We start from the raw sequence: 15,565 nt of genomic DNA, 5'->3' as shown, positions 1-15,565 counted from the left end.
CACAAGTGTAAAAACTACACAGCACTTTTTCCTCATTAAGTTCTTAACCTTGGTGACTTAATCAACTTATGCGTAGTAGAACTCTGCAAGGGTAAGTTATCCTAGAATTGCAAGTGAATATACAGTTTTTCAAATCCTCTTAAGCTCTTACGTAATACTGTTATGTGTATTAAAACAACAGCTACTTTACATTATCACAGAAGCTGTAGCATTCCAGTTAAGTGCTTGAAAGTAGTGTGACAAGGAAGATGCACAAAACCTCATAGGTCATTAAAGTTAAGAGCTTATGCAATTTAATATTAGTATATTCATCATAAACTGCAGCTCAGCCCTATATACAAAAGGTAGTGTCCCTGATCTTAACCATGTTTTGTTGGTTTCTTATTTTAAGACATAATTAGAAAACACTATTAAGAAGGAATGGACAGAAGTTCATCAAGAAGTTTTACAGCTACAGCATTTCAGCGGAATTTTGAAAGCAGACAAAAATCCAAGAAGAGTGCATTATTTCATAAGACACACATTCTGAGGGAAAAAAGCTAGCTGTTCCAGGATACTGTGCCCTTGAAAGCAAGGCAGGCAACAAAGCAAGACAAAGGCACTAGTTTGGCATTACAGTTGCTAGTGGAATAAAAAGGACAATGATACACTGAAGGTGTAGACTGCAAAAGAATTACTCAAATATGATATCGAAAGCAGGGAGTTAGAACCTTAGGAGAGATCAGGTTGGTCAGAACAGCGCACGAGGAAGATAACTACTGCAACGTATAATATCTGCAGTAACATCTTAACATGCATACTCTTAACATGCTATCTGTTTAAAATAATCAGAAAGCAGACTATGTATCTACAGTGCAACCACCCACACCACATGGGAGTATTAGTTCTCAGAGCAAGATTATTCAAGGAACAGCAGTAACCTGTACAGAAATTTCAGTATCCAAAACTCAATCTGTACTTTCTTGCTTCTCAATTGTTTAAAAAGACAAACAAACACAACAGTTTATCACTAAGTCCACTTAAGACATCATCTTCCCTTCTCCCTGTTTTTGTTGGAAGCCCCAGGTGTGGATCACAAAGGTTCTCTTAAAAGAGACAGATGAATGTGCTGTCTTAGATGACACCTTGCCCACCAGGCACTACTCCAGCATTCAGGTTCACTTCTTTTCCCAACCACTTGAAAAATCATGCCATCATTCTACCACTTTTCTAGCCATTTAGAATATTCAGGAAAAATATGAGACAAGACTGGACTTTCTCATCCTTGGCTTTTGTTGTTAAGTCCTCAAATCCAGATGTTTTCATGCACTAGAAGAAAAAGGGGCAGCTACTAGTCTATTTAAGTTAACATTTCAACATGTTCCACAAGGTAAAACTTGATTGCATTACGTAGCAATGACTATCAGTTCTTGTGAGTTTGTTTTAGATTCCTTCTTTTTAAGGATCAGCAATAGTACAAAAATAACCAGCAGCCAAATTTCCCCTTTCTGTGATCTCAAAAAACCCCCACCATTCATTAACCCAGTTCCTAATGGTGCATGCCTTGCAAGAACTGCTTAATTCTAACATAATAAACATTTGCTTGTAAACACTTCTATATAGATTTCATTTTGCTGAGATACATTAAACTGGTCCTTCCCCAGGGGCTGAAGATCTAAATATATCCATAATAAACAACTCCAAAAAGCAGCCTATATGACTAAGTAGTGACTGCACTACAGAGGGCAGGCGTAAGCAGATTTGCATGCAATTCATTCATGCTAGATGGCTGTAAATCATACAATACACTTCAGCTGCTCCAGGAACTGCAATGGTACCATTGAGGAAACCACTTCTTTGCATATCTACTCATAACAAGCTCTTGAAAACAAGACGATCAGTAAGAAACTATCTATGCATAAGCAAAAACTCAAAGCTTTTTATATGCCCATATCCCATGTCAAGCTTTCTCCTTCACAGGTGTTCTAGCATCCCTTACCAATAAAGATATCGAATCTGAAAATAGGTCACATTTGCCACCAACCATCCTCTGGCCAATATAGGCTTTTTCCCTAGTGGATGTTCTCCAACACTTTATGCAGCCTACTTACTTAAAAAAAAAAAAAAAAAAAAAACACCCAAAAAACCACCACACCAAAACCAACCACACATCTGTCCTTCAGCTACTACCAAGACTGTACATCAACCACAAACATCTTTAAAAGTCGTCTTCCATAAACTGAACTAGTGGAGTACCATCTGGGTGCCAAAACCCACCCAAGGAAAATCACAAAGACCTCTCTCCAGGACTTAACTACTTACCCGACTGATTTCTATAGTAATCTAAAGGCAGTAAATCCAACGCAGTAAGCTTACTGACAAAAGCAATACGCGTATTGACAAAGAACAAGGGATGCTTCTGCTTTCAGCCTCTGTCAGGGGCATGCTCCCGCTCTGCGAGCAGAAAAGACGCCAGCTTGCATTCTGAGCAAACCTGTTGGCTATGCACCTGGTTCCGAGGGGTAAGATGCACCGTCATTCCCCCAAAACGCACCCGTGACCGGACTGACTCCCTGATCGGAGGGCTTTTGCCTCGCTTGTTTAGCTTTTTTCCCAAGCGACAGAAAATACGAGGCGGAGCTGCCGAGGGGCAAACTCGCCGCCACTTTTCCCGCGGTGACCCCGCGGTGCGCGGACGGCGAGGGCGGACACGCAGGGGCACAGCCAGGCGCGGGGTCAGATGGCAGCGGCGCGGCGGGAGCCGGTCACACGCACGCCCCGCCACGGGCGCTGCTGCCGCGGGGACGCGTCGCACGGAGGCTGCCACGGAGGGGGAGAGGGCTCGCCTGGGGCACGCCGGGCTCTGCCGCGCAGAGGCACAGGAGGCTCCCGCCGTCCCCGCAGGAACAGCCGCTTCTCCCTCCCCTTCCCTCAAGCCCCGGGCGGCACCGACACGCCGACCTTCGGCGGCCGGGAAACGTCCCCCCACCGCCTCCTCCTGGGCCCAGGCCGCTACCGGGCCGGCCGGGAGGAGCTCGGCGGGCGAGGCCGGCTCCGGGAGAAACGGAAAGGCTAAGAGAGGACAGGAAGGGAACCCACCGCACCCCACCGGGCCAGCCCCGTCCCCACCGGCCCAGCCCAAGCTGAACCCGGCCCAGCCCCACCGGCAACTTACTGCCTGCAGCAGCGGCGGCGGCGTCTCCTCGGGCCGCCGCGCCCCGCGCCGCCCCCTGCATGAGCAGCACCCGCCGCGACTGCTCTGGGGAACGGCGGCGGGGACGGGGAGCGCGGCGGGAAGGGAGGGAAAAGGTCCAAGACCCCAGCGGGGAACCGCGGTTGGGCCGCGGGGGGCTCGGGGGGCGGCGGCTGCGGCGACTCCTGCCCGGCGCCTGGCTGGCTGGCTGGCTGGCTGCGCTCCGCCGGGCCCCGCCGCTGCGGCGACTCCGAGACGCAACTGACAACAACGGCCGCGGCGGCTCGCGGAGAGACGTTGGGGGGGAGGGGGGCGGGGGGGGGGGAGGCGGGGCAACGGACACCCGCGCGAGCCCGCGAGCCGGGCGCCGCTGCGCCTGCGCGGCGGGGAGGCCGCGCCATTGCCGTCACGGCGGGCCAATGGGGGAAGGGAGAGCGCGCGGGGCGGGGCGGGGCGGGGCCGCGAGCGGCGGGTGGGGAGGGGAAGGGGAAGGGGAAGGGGAGAGGCCGCCGGAGGGGAGGGCAGGAGGGGGCAGGTGAGGGGACGGGGTGGGTCGGCGGCACTCGGGGGCAAGGCTGGCTGCCGTTCCTGCCCGCCCTGGGCTCCGGCGTCCTAAAGGTCCCGGGCGATTCGCCCTGGAAGTGGCCAAAATAAGAGGGAAGGGCGAACCGTTGAAGGTCTGAGGAGAGGATGAAGCCCGCGGGCCCGCCGCCTGGGTGGTGGCCGCCGCTCTGCTCCGAGTTTGCCACCCCTCTCCCTCAGGAGGGGACGCTGGACTGGAGGGCTAATTCAGCTGGTGGGATGGCCGCGGCTGTGATGCCTGGCTGATCCGATCCGAAGTGAACAGGGTCGAAATAATAGCGTATTAATGAGAGTATAGCGATGGTGCCCCTTGTGTCCTGGGTGGCTCGACGAGGTAGCGATGGTGTGCAGGCAGCGAGGCACGCCGCCGTTGGATTCCCCTGTGGTGAGGAGGACAGGATCAAGATGGATGGTGGAAGTCGGCTGGAAGTAGGGGTAGTGAAAGGAAAGGACGACATTGAGGCTAGTAGGAGAAAATAGGCCAGGGAATGAGCCTGGCAGGTGTTTCAGAGGGAAAGGGCTGTACATGTAATGAAGGGGAGGGAAACGCCTCGAATGATTGTGCAGAAGCGTTCAGACTCCGACGTGCTAAGGGGTATGAGCAAAGCGGTTGCTCGGAACATCAGAAATAATGCAAGACTTTCCTCCGAAGACCAAGGAAAGAAAATCTTTGAATAGCCAGGGAAAGGAAAGACTTAAAAGTAGCACTTTGAAAAGTGCCCTGTTTTTTTTTTCAAATAGAAATGGCCAATCAAGATATATGCAGAGAGAATACAAAACCTCATTATAGTGAAGCCCAATTTTAAGAATATGTTTGATAAATGCTTTTCAGTTTTCCCCATGCTTTGACAAAATTTAGATGTCGTTCCTTCATGAATAGCTTATATTACTCTGTACAGCAGGGGCTATTGAATTAACCTGGAATTTCTTAGGTTGAAACCAGTCATTTGTGAATAAACTAAACTCGAAAATACAGTTCAGGAAATGACGAAGCTGAAATAGTGTGATCGTATGTAATAAAAAGGACCTCATGATTTCATATTTTAAGGTTTCAAAAGAGAAATAGAAAAGAAATACATCAAGGTTTCAGAATATGTTGATTCTGATCACTGCTTCCTAACGAGAATGAGAATTTCTTCATTTTGTCGTCATTTAGACCATTCGGTAGGCCTGATTCTCCACCCTTACACCAATTTGACACCAATAAAACACGACTGATAATCTGAATTTGCAAGATGGATCTGATGTAAGAGATGGCAATAACCAGCCTCGTTTACTCAATGTGATGAGTCTTTTTAGATGAATATGCGTGAGACTAAAAAGAAGAGGGTCAAGGATACGTGCAGCACTTAAGGGGAGACAACAGGGACTGGAAGGAGTCTGGCAGTGACAGTGGGCTGGAATTCAGCACAGACCGGTTTGCCTTTTTTCAGGCAGTTTTATTACTGCTGACACAAGATCGCGCGCTGCTGGGGTGAGGCCGATACCATTCCTCCAACAGGCTAACATAAATCTCCTGTCACATATACAGCCACTTACAGTCTACTTTGCCTTCAGTGGCACAGGGCCTTGTTTTGGTTTTGTGAGGTTTATCGCAGTGAAAACTTAATTAACGCGGTAGCTACACGCCTGTAAAATCAGACAAGCTGCAGCTAGGTTGCTAGGGGAGGTCAGCGCTGCGCTGCTGCTTTTGGTCGGCCTCACCTGGCTTACCTCGCAATAAAAGTGCAGTGCCTTGTGTCCGCATCGGCTTTAAAACAAGATCGCTAATACGCGTTAGCTATGCCACGGCGAAACGCACCTCATCCCTCAGTCATAGCCTGAATGTATTTGTCTAGGTAAGGTGACAGCAACAGCCTCATGCATTTATGTGAGAGGTTGCTCATGGCGTATATGCATCCAAATCAGACCCGACGACATTCCTCTTTGCTAAATCCAAGCTTAATCTACTGTAGAAAGAAAATGGTAGATGATATTTGTTTTTACAGAAGTCTTACTGGCTCACATTAGAAACAACCTTATTTTATATAAGATACTAAACGTGTAAGCCATCTGTGAAAAGTATGTAGTATATAAACACATAAGAGATTGTTAGTCTACAGTATTTGAGAAGGGATATGTTTTTCAAAAGATGAATCATTACAGTTCACCTGTTTCAGAAATGGGGCTAATACTTAATGTAACTTATTTTGCACCTTTCCAATGAGATGTGTTTGAAGTGCAAAGCAGTGAAAATGTTGGGATGTTTCAAAGTGCATGAGGCTTAAATAGTGACTTTGAACCAGCCTTTGTCAGCCTGTCCGTTCTCCCTAGTAATTCCCAAAGCCACTGGCCAAATCTGAATTAAAGGGGTAGATATCTCCAGAATTACATGTTTTCATAAGTGTCATGAAACCAGGGCTAGCTACTGGAGAGTAACCTTACCTGTACTCCCTGTACAGCAAAAGCTGCAGTGTGAGCTCACCCTTTATTAGTCACAGGAGAATCCGCACGGATGAGAGTGGCTTTTTCCCCTCAGGGTGGAAAAAGCTTCAGTCAAAATTCACACTTCATTAGACACTGGATAATCTGAGCATGAGGCTCAAATCCATAGGCCTCATTAGTTCCCTTTCATTATTAAATTATTAACAGTTTCCCTGACAAAGCAGAACAAAGCAGCTGCCTTTGGACAGATATAGAAGAGTACAATTTATACCGAAGCTTATGCAGGACATTCAGATATGACATTTCTTAATAGTCTCGGTGCTTGCATTTGAACGTTCTGTACATTTCCACCATCAGAGTAGCTAACTCAGGTCTCTGGGCTGATGCAGAAACTGCTGCCAATGCCCAAAAGAATCACATACAGTCTCTTTTCTGAGGTCAAAGCTCAACTCGACTTAAGGTTTGCAAGAGAACTCAAGGGCAACAAGAAGAGCTTCTACCACAACTCCAAGAGTATAAGACTGAAACAGGAAAACGTGGGCTTGTTCCCGAATGGGGCGAACAATCTAGTAACAATGGAAACAGATGAGGCTGTGGTACCCAAAGACATCTTTGCCTCAGACCTACCAACAGGGTCTCCCAGCTCTCTCTGCTTAGGATTCAAGGAGAAGAACTTCCAGCAGTGGGTGAGGATCAAGTCAGGGATTACGTGGGAGAACTCGACCCGTAAACATGCATGGGGCCAACTGAGCTGCACCCAAGGGTGCTGAGGGAGCTGGCTGGTGTCACTGCAAGGCCTCACTTCTATCTTTTGAAAGATCATGGAGACTGGGAGAGGTCCCCAATGACTGGAGAAGGGCAAATGTTGTGCCCATCTCAGAAAAAAAAGCCCAAAGGGAAACTGTTGGCTGGTCGGCCTCACTGCAGCCCATGTGGAAATCCATGTCTTCTTGGAACACTTCTCTGGGCGCAGGAAGGAGAAGGTGATCAGGAGCAGCCAGTGTGCGTTTACTGCGGGTGAATCATGCCTCACCAACCTGATTGTCTTCTGTAATAAAACGACTGGATTTGTAGATGAAGGGGGAGCAGTGGATATCATTTACCTTGACTTTTGCAAGGCTTTTGACACCGTCTACCACAATCTTGTATCCAAATTAGGACATTATGGTCTGGATGGATGGACGACCACATGGGTAAAACACTGTTTGGATGATAGGGCTCTGAGGACAGTGGTTAACGGGCTGTACTCTGTCTGGAGGCCAGTAAGAAGTGGAGTACTGTGGGGGTCTGTCCTGGGACCTGACCTGTTTAACATCTTTGTCAATGCCCAGAGGAGAGGACAGTGCCCTCTCATCAAGTTTGCGAATAACAGCAAATTGGTGGGACTAGTCAATATGGTCAAGGGTAGAGCTGCCATTCAGAGGGACTCAGGCTGAAGGAAAGGGACGACAAGAACCGCATGAAGTTCAACCAGAACAAGTGGTATCTGGGACAGACTAACACCCTGCAGGGTACTGGGGTGGGGAGCAGCTCTGCAGAAAAGGGCCTGGGGTCCTGGGGGACAGCTGCGTAAGCCCAAGCCAGTGATGAAGTCTAACAGCACCCTGGGCTGTGTCGGCAGGAGCACAGCCAGGAGATGGGGGAAGCGATTACCATCCTCTACTCGGCACTCAGACTACATCTGGAATACTGTGCTTTTCCACCAGCACATAGTTGCTCCACCATGCTGCGGGTCTTTCCAAAAGGTCTCTCCTCCCTCCAGGAAGGAAGAGGGGCACAAACACCCACCCACAGGCTCTACCACGGGAGGAGAGATACAAAGCAAGGCCAGGGGTGCTTTAGTGCCGTAGAGGAAGAAGGTGTGTGCTTCCTGCTGTGGGTGGAGAGCGGCGCTTCCCACCGGTGCCAAGGATGATTAGAGAGTTGCTGACCACTGTGAAGGAAGCACGTATCACATCCCCTAACTCCTTACTTGCTTTTTAGTTGAAGCAACCAATCCAGCTGGTGACACAAATAGCAGAGGCAGCGATGCAGGGGACGGGGGACCCTTGTACTTACAGGAAACCTAGGATGTGGCCCAGCCTGACTTACCCCAGGCAAGGGGGACATAAATATCAGACTGAGACCCAACGTGCAGCCTCTCCAAGTCCTGGTTAGAACAGAACCAGTGCAGAAACTTCGCCTTTCCTGTGATACCTTTGTCCCACATCTCGTTCTGGTGAGCTGACGACACAGTTCACAAGCTCCTGCTTCATTCAGAAAGGAACAGGACATTAAAAGAGAATCAGGCACAGAAATGATGAATGAAGTCAGGTATGATGTGGCCTCCTAATGCCTCAGTTCAAAAGGATAAAAATGTGTGAAACTGGAGGGGAAGGTCTGTGGACATGCCATTAGTGTTCTAGGTGATAAACTAATTAAACACAGTAAAGTTAGGAGTGGTTCTGAGGCTGGTGATTTGCATTCCTTTTCACTTATGGTTTTGGGCTTGGCCCAAGTTATTTAGGGATTCCCAGTAATGCTTCTAGGAGAGCTGGGATTGGAAAAAGTGAGTCAGTTTCAGAAGAAAAATTTCCTTAGTGCTAACATGTTACTCTATAGTAGTCATGAGTTTAACTCCGAAGTACTCTCTGTCTTTCTCTGTTCTGGGAAAGGTTGGGAGGCCTTTGTGTGGGACAAAGTGCCAGGTTTCCTCATGCAGGTGTCACACTGGCTGGGGAAGACTTTGCGTGAACCAGATTCTCAAAATCCCCCATCACCTTGGCAGGGTAGAAGAATAAAGAATGCAGCATTGACCTGGGAGGAAGAAGGGAAGGTAGGGTTTAGAAAAATTGTCCTTCTGAGGAACAAATCCGTGGTCAGAGACTCTCTGAAAATAAATGGCAGAAGCAATTCTTTCAATTTCTCTATGAAATATGGGGTTTGAATACACTAAATGGTAGGAAGTGTAGAAAATCAGTCACATGTTTGGTGCTACAGGAAAAAAGTACACAATTAATTTGGGTTAAAATTAGAATTCTGATCATGTGACAGATTACTCAACCCCAGTGTTTGCTACTGAAGCGTAAGTGCTAATGGCTAGGATATGACCTATATTCCACCGTGCCACTTTAATGGGTGAAATGAGACCATCGTGTCCTAAAAAGCAAATATTTAAAAGCTTTTTATAGTGTTATCATTGTTACTTATTTTTAGGTATGTTCAAACATAAATTACCTAATGAAGGGTCCTTAGGAGTACATACCCCTGATTTAACAGCAATAGTTCCTTCCATGCACTTACAAGAAAACTTAATTGCATCCAGTGCACTGCAGAAAATAACAAGATGCAATGTGGAGACCTGTAGCCGAAGACCTGTAAAAGCACATCTCAACGATGTAATGCCATGGATTTAAAAATAAACAATTTCTTGGAAGGAAAGCTTGAGAATTGCACCTTTGAGGGCAATTGCAGTCATGGAACAGCAGTAATCATGTTTTACACAGCAAAACGTGTTTCCATGGAATAACTGATGTTCACCTAAAAGGACAGTGTTGCCATTTTTACAAGTGCAACATTTTAGTTTTGAAATGAAACATTTCAAAAATTCATGTCAACAAAGGATTTGAGGGGTGGGGTTTTTTTGTTTGATTTCTTTTTTTTTTTTTTTATTTTGATGAATGCCATACCAAATACCTACACATCTGCTTGTAGTGCTGCAGTACATGCAGTCAAAATGACCTCTGCCAGTGCAGTAAAAACAAATGGTTAAAGCTGTGTAGTTAAATTCACCCCCTGGAACGAAGAGTGAAGGGCAGAGCAGCTTTCCAGGGTTAGCAGATTTTAAGCTGCACGCTCCCAAGAATTCACAGCTCCAGCCCTGGCCTGTGCTTCCCTGCGGAAATTGTATCCACCTACACCTCATCTTCAATCTGGCCTGTGCCTTAAAGCCCAGGAGACAGTCCTTCTATTTTGTTGGCTTTTCTTCCTTTCATTCAGTCTTCCTTTCTGTACTCAGTCTTCCTTTTCTTTAGGTGGCCTAAGAAGAATGCTGTGTGTTTAATTTATCAGATTCCTGATTTACAAAGTTGCTAGCGGATGTATAGAATTTCTCAATTTAGGCTGGAAAGAAAAAAAATACAGTATTGTTATAATGACTTTGCTTTTTACACTGAGTAGGTGCACCAGAAATTGAGGTCTCTGGGAGAGATAAAGAAAGGAAAGAACTATTTTCACAGAAAATGTATCTTAGAAAAAGAAAAGAGAAGATATAGAAATGAGGCTTCGGAAACTTCTGGTTTATAAGATCTGTCACATAACATAGCAGTTGGAAACTCAAACAACGCAAAATAACTATGCTCATGCAATGCATGACTATTTGAACAACCAAGAGTTTTACTATGCTTTAGACAATCTTCATGCTGTTACAGGCAGCTTGGGTACGTTCTTTAACATTCTTCCCATTTTACAAAGAGAAACAATATTGGACCCACATTTTTTTAAAATCTCCAGGTTTAACTCCAAATGAAAGGCAACCCCAAACATAATTGAATGCAGGACTTTAAATTCCATTTCCATGTTCAAACAGTGACGTTCTCTTGCTTAGCCACTGCTAAATAACATTTGTTGACCATTTACAATTAGTGTATTAAAAAAAAGAAATAGGATATCATGGTTCCTAATTAGAACATTCGTGTGGAAGGGTTGCCAGTCTTCAATATAAATGCATGGATTTCTCTGTGTTCCTACAGTAACAGTTTTATAGCTGAGATGAATTTGTCACTGACATCTCGGAAACTATGTCGACGTTTTCTTAAAGTCCTGCCGAGCCCTTTCCTGCAAACTGCCCGACTGAGAATCAAAGGGACCAGATTCTTTGAGGACTGAAACTGAGCAAGTTATGTCATGAAGCCACTGTTGTGCTTCTTCTCTGTTCCAGAGAAAGACCAGGATTAGTCTTTCTTTACACCCACAACAGGAAAATGTATGCTATTTCAACTCCCTTCAATCCACCAGTCTGAGGACTGGAAACTCAAGGAAAAAGAAAAGGGTTGAATTTTTTTTCTCTCTGTTTGATCACTGCCTGCAAAGCAGTATTTGTCCCATGGCACTATAACCACACTCATTGTAGGACTACTTCAGAAAATGATCGAGACTGTTTATTTAATACTACTATAATGTATAAATGAGTCTATATTACTCACAGTGAACATATGCTTTGCTGTATTTTACTCTCATGTCAATGCAACCCCGTTATTATAAATCAAACTGAGGATCTGACAGACTACTTCAGTCACATCTTGCTCACTGCTCCCACTGTTCACTGGAACATGCACAACGTGCCATTTGTAAAATGAACAAACTCCAACGGATGATTTTACTTCATTTAACAGCTGAGCATATCTCGGTGTAACATCAAAGATGTTTTACCTTTTTTCTTTTGACTAACAAACTTGCTAGCTAGCTCATGTAATATTTGTGAAATTATAGTGGATTGTTAGAAATGTATTTAAAACAGTTATAATTCACTAATATTCAAGCTCTTCAAAAGGCACTGTACAATCTTATCAGCAAGAACTAAATAATCTACTTGAGAAATAAGAGGCACATTCCATATCTCTTGTTTGAACAAAGAAAGGGTGGGGACATTTCACAACCAATCGCCCATTTAAAATGTTTCCAGATGGAATCACACCTGATGGTTTTACACCAAAGAGTATAAATTACTGCAGTGGAGTATATTTCATAATGGAGCAAAACAAAAGCTACCTAAATGTAAGCTTTTGTGACCAGTAATACCTTTGGTCATAATATCTTTTCTTTCACGTCGATAAAATATAATTGGGGCACAGCTTGGAGAAGATTTCTTAAGACACAATTTTCTTAACATTTGTTTTAAATTACTCATTGCATTTTTTAGTTTTTTTACTGCCTGTTTTAAAATTACTGATCTGTTTGTTTTGTCACGTCTCAAGGAAACACAAGCATGTACATGTAATAAAACTGTTATGATACTTGTTTGTGCACTTTGCATGCTAGCTGACTAGGCAAGCAATTATGCTAATCTAGCTGCTAAATGTATTTATTACTTGTGCTGGAGTTACAGCCACACCTGTCTGCCCTATCTGCCTATGTATGATACCAAGGCATGGGAGTTCAGGAACAGCAATGGTTCTTCAATCCATGGAAAACTCTGTCAGAAAGTTCACACGTGGCAGACCCTTTCCACTCCAGACATCCCAATCCACAAATATTTGATCTTTAGGATATTTGATCCACAGATCATTGGGAAGGATTCACTGCTGAGTCATAGACACCATTTTGAAATCTCTATGAGTGCTTTTCAGTCTTTGGTGGATCCAGGGGCTTGTTCTGAGGGAGTCATAGAAATGGAAGTGGAAAGAAGTTCAATAGTTGCATGGGAAATTCTGCTGTTCTGCCATTTCTAAAAGAATCTTCACTTCTTGTGGTTAAGAGACAAAGGATCTGCAAAGGGTTGGGAATCACGCTGCCAAGGAGGGCAAAAGTAACTGTTTTCTTCTAATCCCATTCCTTACACAGGTCACACATACAGTCTTAGCTCTCTCCTGAGCAGACCCAACGAGGGTGGGGGTTGGAGGTGCTGGGATATAGAAAAAGAGCAAGTTTTAGGAGAGGTGGTAAATTGTGTTTCCCAAGAGGTGCCAAATTGGTTACTTTGCCTAAAAGTCAGAGGAGGCAAGGACAACCATTGGGTCTGTAGGCACCTTCCCTGGTAAGTGTCTTGGAGGTATGGTCTAGTTCTAATGCCCAGTTTTGTTAGGACTGAATTCCACATAAATCTGACTGCTTCGTGTTGACCACCGGTGGATACAAGTGGCTCTGTGCTCAGAGCCTGACTCACATCTCTGGAATAATTTCTCAGAAGACTTTGGGGTGCCAGCCAATGGAAAACAGTAGGCACAGGGATTTAGGTGGAATTCAGGCCAGGAGAATCTGGGACTAAGATCAATATTTAGATTAATTGGAGGTGTTATTCACCCCTCTCTCCCCCTCATTCTGGGTAACTGGCAATCAGTCTTTTCTTTCTTTTAGAGGTCTGAACATTTATGCAACCAGGAACAAATCTATCCCAACCTCCTTTAGGCTTCGCACAATTAGTCCTACCAGCTACACTTTGGAGTTGAATCACATACCTTCCAGCAGCGATGTTCGGAGCACGACTGAGTGGCTGTCAGCTGGCCAAGCTTGCACATGGTTTGGAGCACATCTCTGGTTTCCTAGGGAACCTCGCCTGGGTCCTCCTGCGATGTTCCAAGGCACCCAGGAGACATTTCATTACCGCCACTGTTCACGGTTTTGTACATCCCTAAGTAATCAACACATCAAAGGTGCATTTGCATTTTTTATTCTTAAGTCTCTAAAGTGGTAAAATGAATTGCTGACCATACAAAGCTGATTGTACTTCTAGTTGTAAGACTCAAGAGCCTTGCTGGGAAGTTTGAAGTTGAAAGTCTACCTTATTCGCCTCACCTACACTGCCAGTGGGCTACTGACTGGTACTGCTGTTTTCCTTATTACGTTGACCGGCAGGCTACTCTTGCTACCCGTGTCTTTGCTCTGATTTATTTCTCTGTATTGTTCAGGACTAGTTATTCTTCAAAGATCCAAATCTCTCTCACAGCCCATATTTCTAATGTCATCCTGCAACCGTTAACAGCTTACCTCTTACCTTCCATGGCAGGCCAGCAGGCTGAACTTTTTCCAGGGAGTCTTTAATGTACACACAGTATCTTTGCTCAAGAACAGGCTATTTGTTTCTTAAAAGAAAAAGAAGGGGGAAAAAAAGCGTTGGGTATTGAGGATATTGTCTAAAATCTTTTTTGTGATCTTTGCCTTCAAAACAGAAAATACTCTGTAGAGAACAAATACTTCTGGGGAAAGCAAAAGTTTAATAAGAAAATTTTCAGTCTACATATGCGCTCATTCATCTGTCTCTGGAGACTCTGAGACCCCTGTCACAGATGTAGGCTTGGTATGCACCTTCTCTTCTCTTCTCTTCCTCTTCTCTTCACATACTGCTCACAGATGTCTGAATACTACATTTTCCATGGCAGGCTGAGGCTTTAATGCTTTCCCCTGGAGGAGAGATAAGAGCCAGAACACGTGTAGACTGGATTACATTTTCATTTGTAATCAGCGATGTGTAAAGTTTCTAAAAGTTGTTGACACTCGTATGATATATTCTATCTCCATTAGAAGGATAGCGGACAGGGATACATGGTCAGATAACCATTTTGTTTGCAAAGAACTTCTCTCCTTTTACCAACCCAGAACGGTTCTCCATCACTTCTGTCTCATGTAATGAAATACACAGCCTTATCATTTTCCAGTCTTATTCGTCTTTCTTATCATTCATATTTAATGTATTTCTACCTTCTATTTTGTAGCCGTTTACATTTTATTGATTCCTGGGTGCAGTTTACAAGTCAGTGATTTATTATCTTTCACTTCTCTTTGTGCTGACAGGGAACATTGCTATTTTTCTACTTCAGATGTAGTGTGAGGCAAAAATATTTGTGACTGAAACCCGTGAAAATGTAAGGTACACATTTAAGCCGTGCTAATTGTTATTACATGGATTTTTAGAAAAAGAGAGAAGGAAATTCATGGTTAAGGGTGACACCCCATTTTCCATGAAACTTGGTATTGCAGCATATGCAATGTTTTAGCTGTCCCTGTTTAGAGGGCTGTGCAATGTCTGACACGAGAGAGTACATGAAGGATTTGGGTCAAGTTTTTTAAATTTAAGTGCCAGAAGGTGGGTATCCAAGATTTTTGAGCCAAGGATGAATTCAAGAGCCTCTGAGTTTAAAAATAAGGTACAATGGCATGTGTGCATAAAAATAAAATGTTTAATTTAACAAAAACTGCTGCAAAATGAGCCAGAATATCTCCTGCACAGGGTGGGGTCTGAGGCAGCGCTGTGGCCTGTATCACTTTCCAAGTGCAGATGCTGTGGAGGGGTGGGCGAGGGGCAGCAGCATGAATAAAACCGCGGGGGGACATGACATGGGACAGGGACCGGCCGCAGCGGCAGGACACTGCTCAGTTCCCTGCTGATGGCAGCAGTGGGGAGGACTGGCGGTAGAGGTTTGCTACTCCTTCCACACCAGGCATTTCCAGAGCAAGGGTCGGATTCTCCTGGGTGCAGTGTCATTTGTCCTGCCCTTTGCTCCTCTCTGCTTTGTAAATGAGGTTTTTTGGGGACAGAAGAGCAAAAATAGGCCATGGTACTGCAGCTGTGTTGACAATAACTGGTCCCCTTTCTCTGGCTCACCTGACAAGGCTGGTGCTGTTGAAAACCTCACAGATTGTTGGTGGAGGCACCAGTTCGTGATGAAATGGCTTGGCAGAAACTGCGCCTGG

The 15,565-nt window shown here is 45.1% G+C and overlaps 1 protein-coding gene across 2 annotated transcripts in view; it reads right to left on the bottom strand.

The window, feature by feature from the left end:
* The window catches only part of SNRK (SNF related kinase), a 45,002-nt gene extending 41,527 nt beyond the window's left edge, over nucleotides 1-3,475 (bottom strand). For both annotated transcript variants that reach the window (XM_087770583.1, XM_087770590.1), the window contains exon 1: nucleotides 3,155-3,475. The gene's annotated coding sequence lies outside the window, so the exon portion shown is untranslated. The remainder of the gene's footprint in view (nucleotides 1-3,154) is intronic.
* Nucleotides 3,476-15,565: the final 12,090 nt, after the last annotated feature.

Source organism: Nipponia nippon, unplaced genomic scaffold (assembly GCF_047370975.1).
Source record: "Nipponia nippon isolate SJK-2023a ecotype South Korea unplaced genomic scaffold, ASM4737097v1 scaffold_1, whole genome shotgun sequence".
In the NCBI taxonomy this organism is placed as follows: Eukaryota; Metazoa; Chordata; class Aves; order Pelecaniformes; family Threskiornithidae; genus Nipponia; species Nipponia nippon.
Note: the sequence above shows the minus strand (reverse complement) of the source record. Positions and strands in the feature narration are given on the sequence as shown.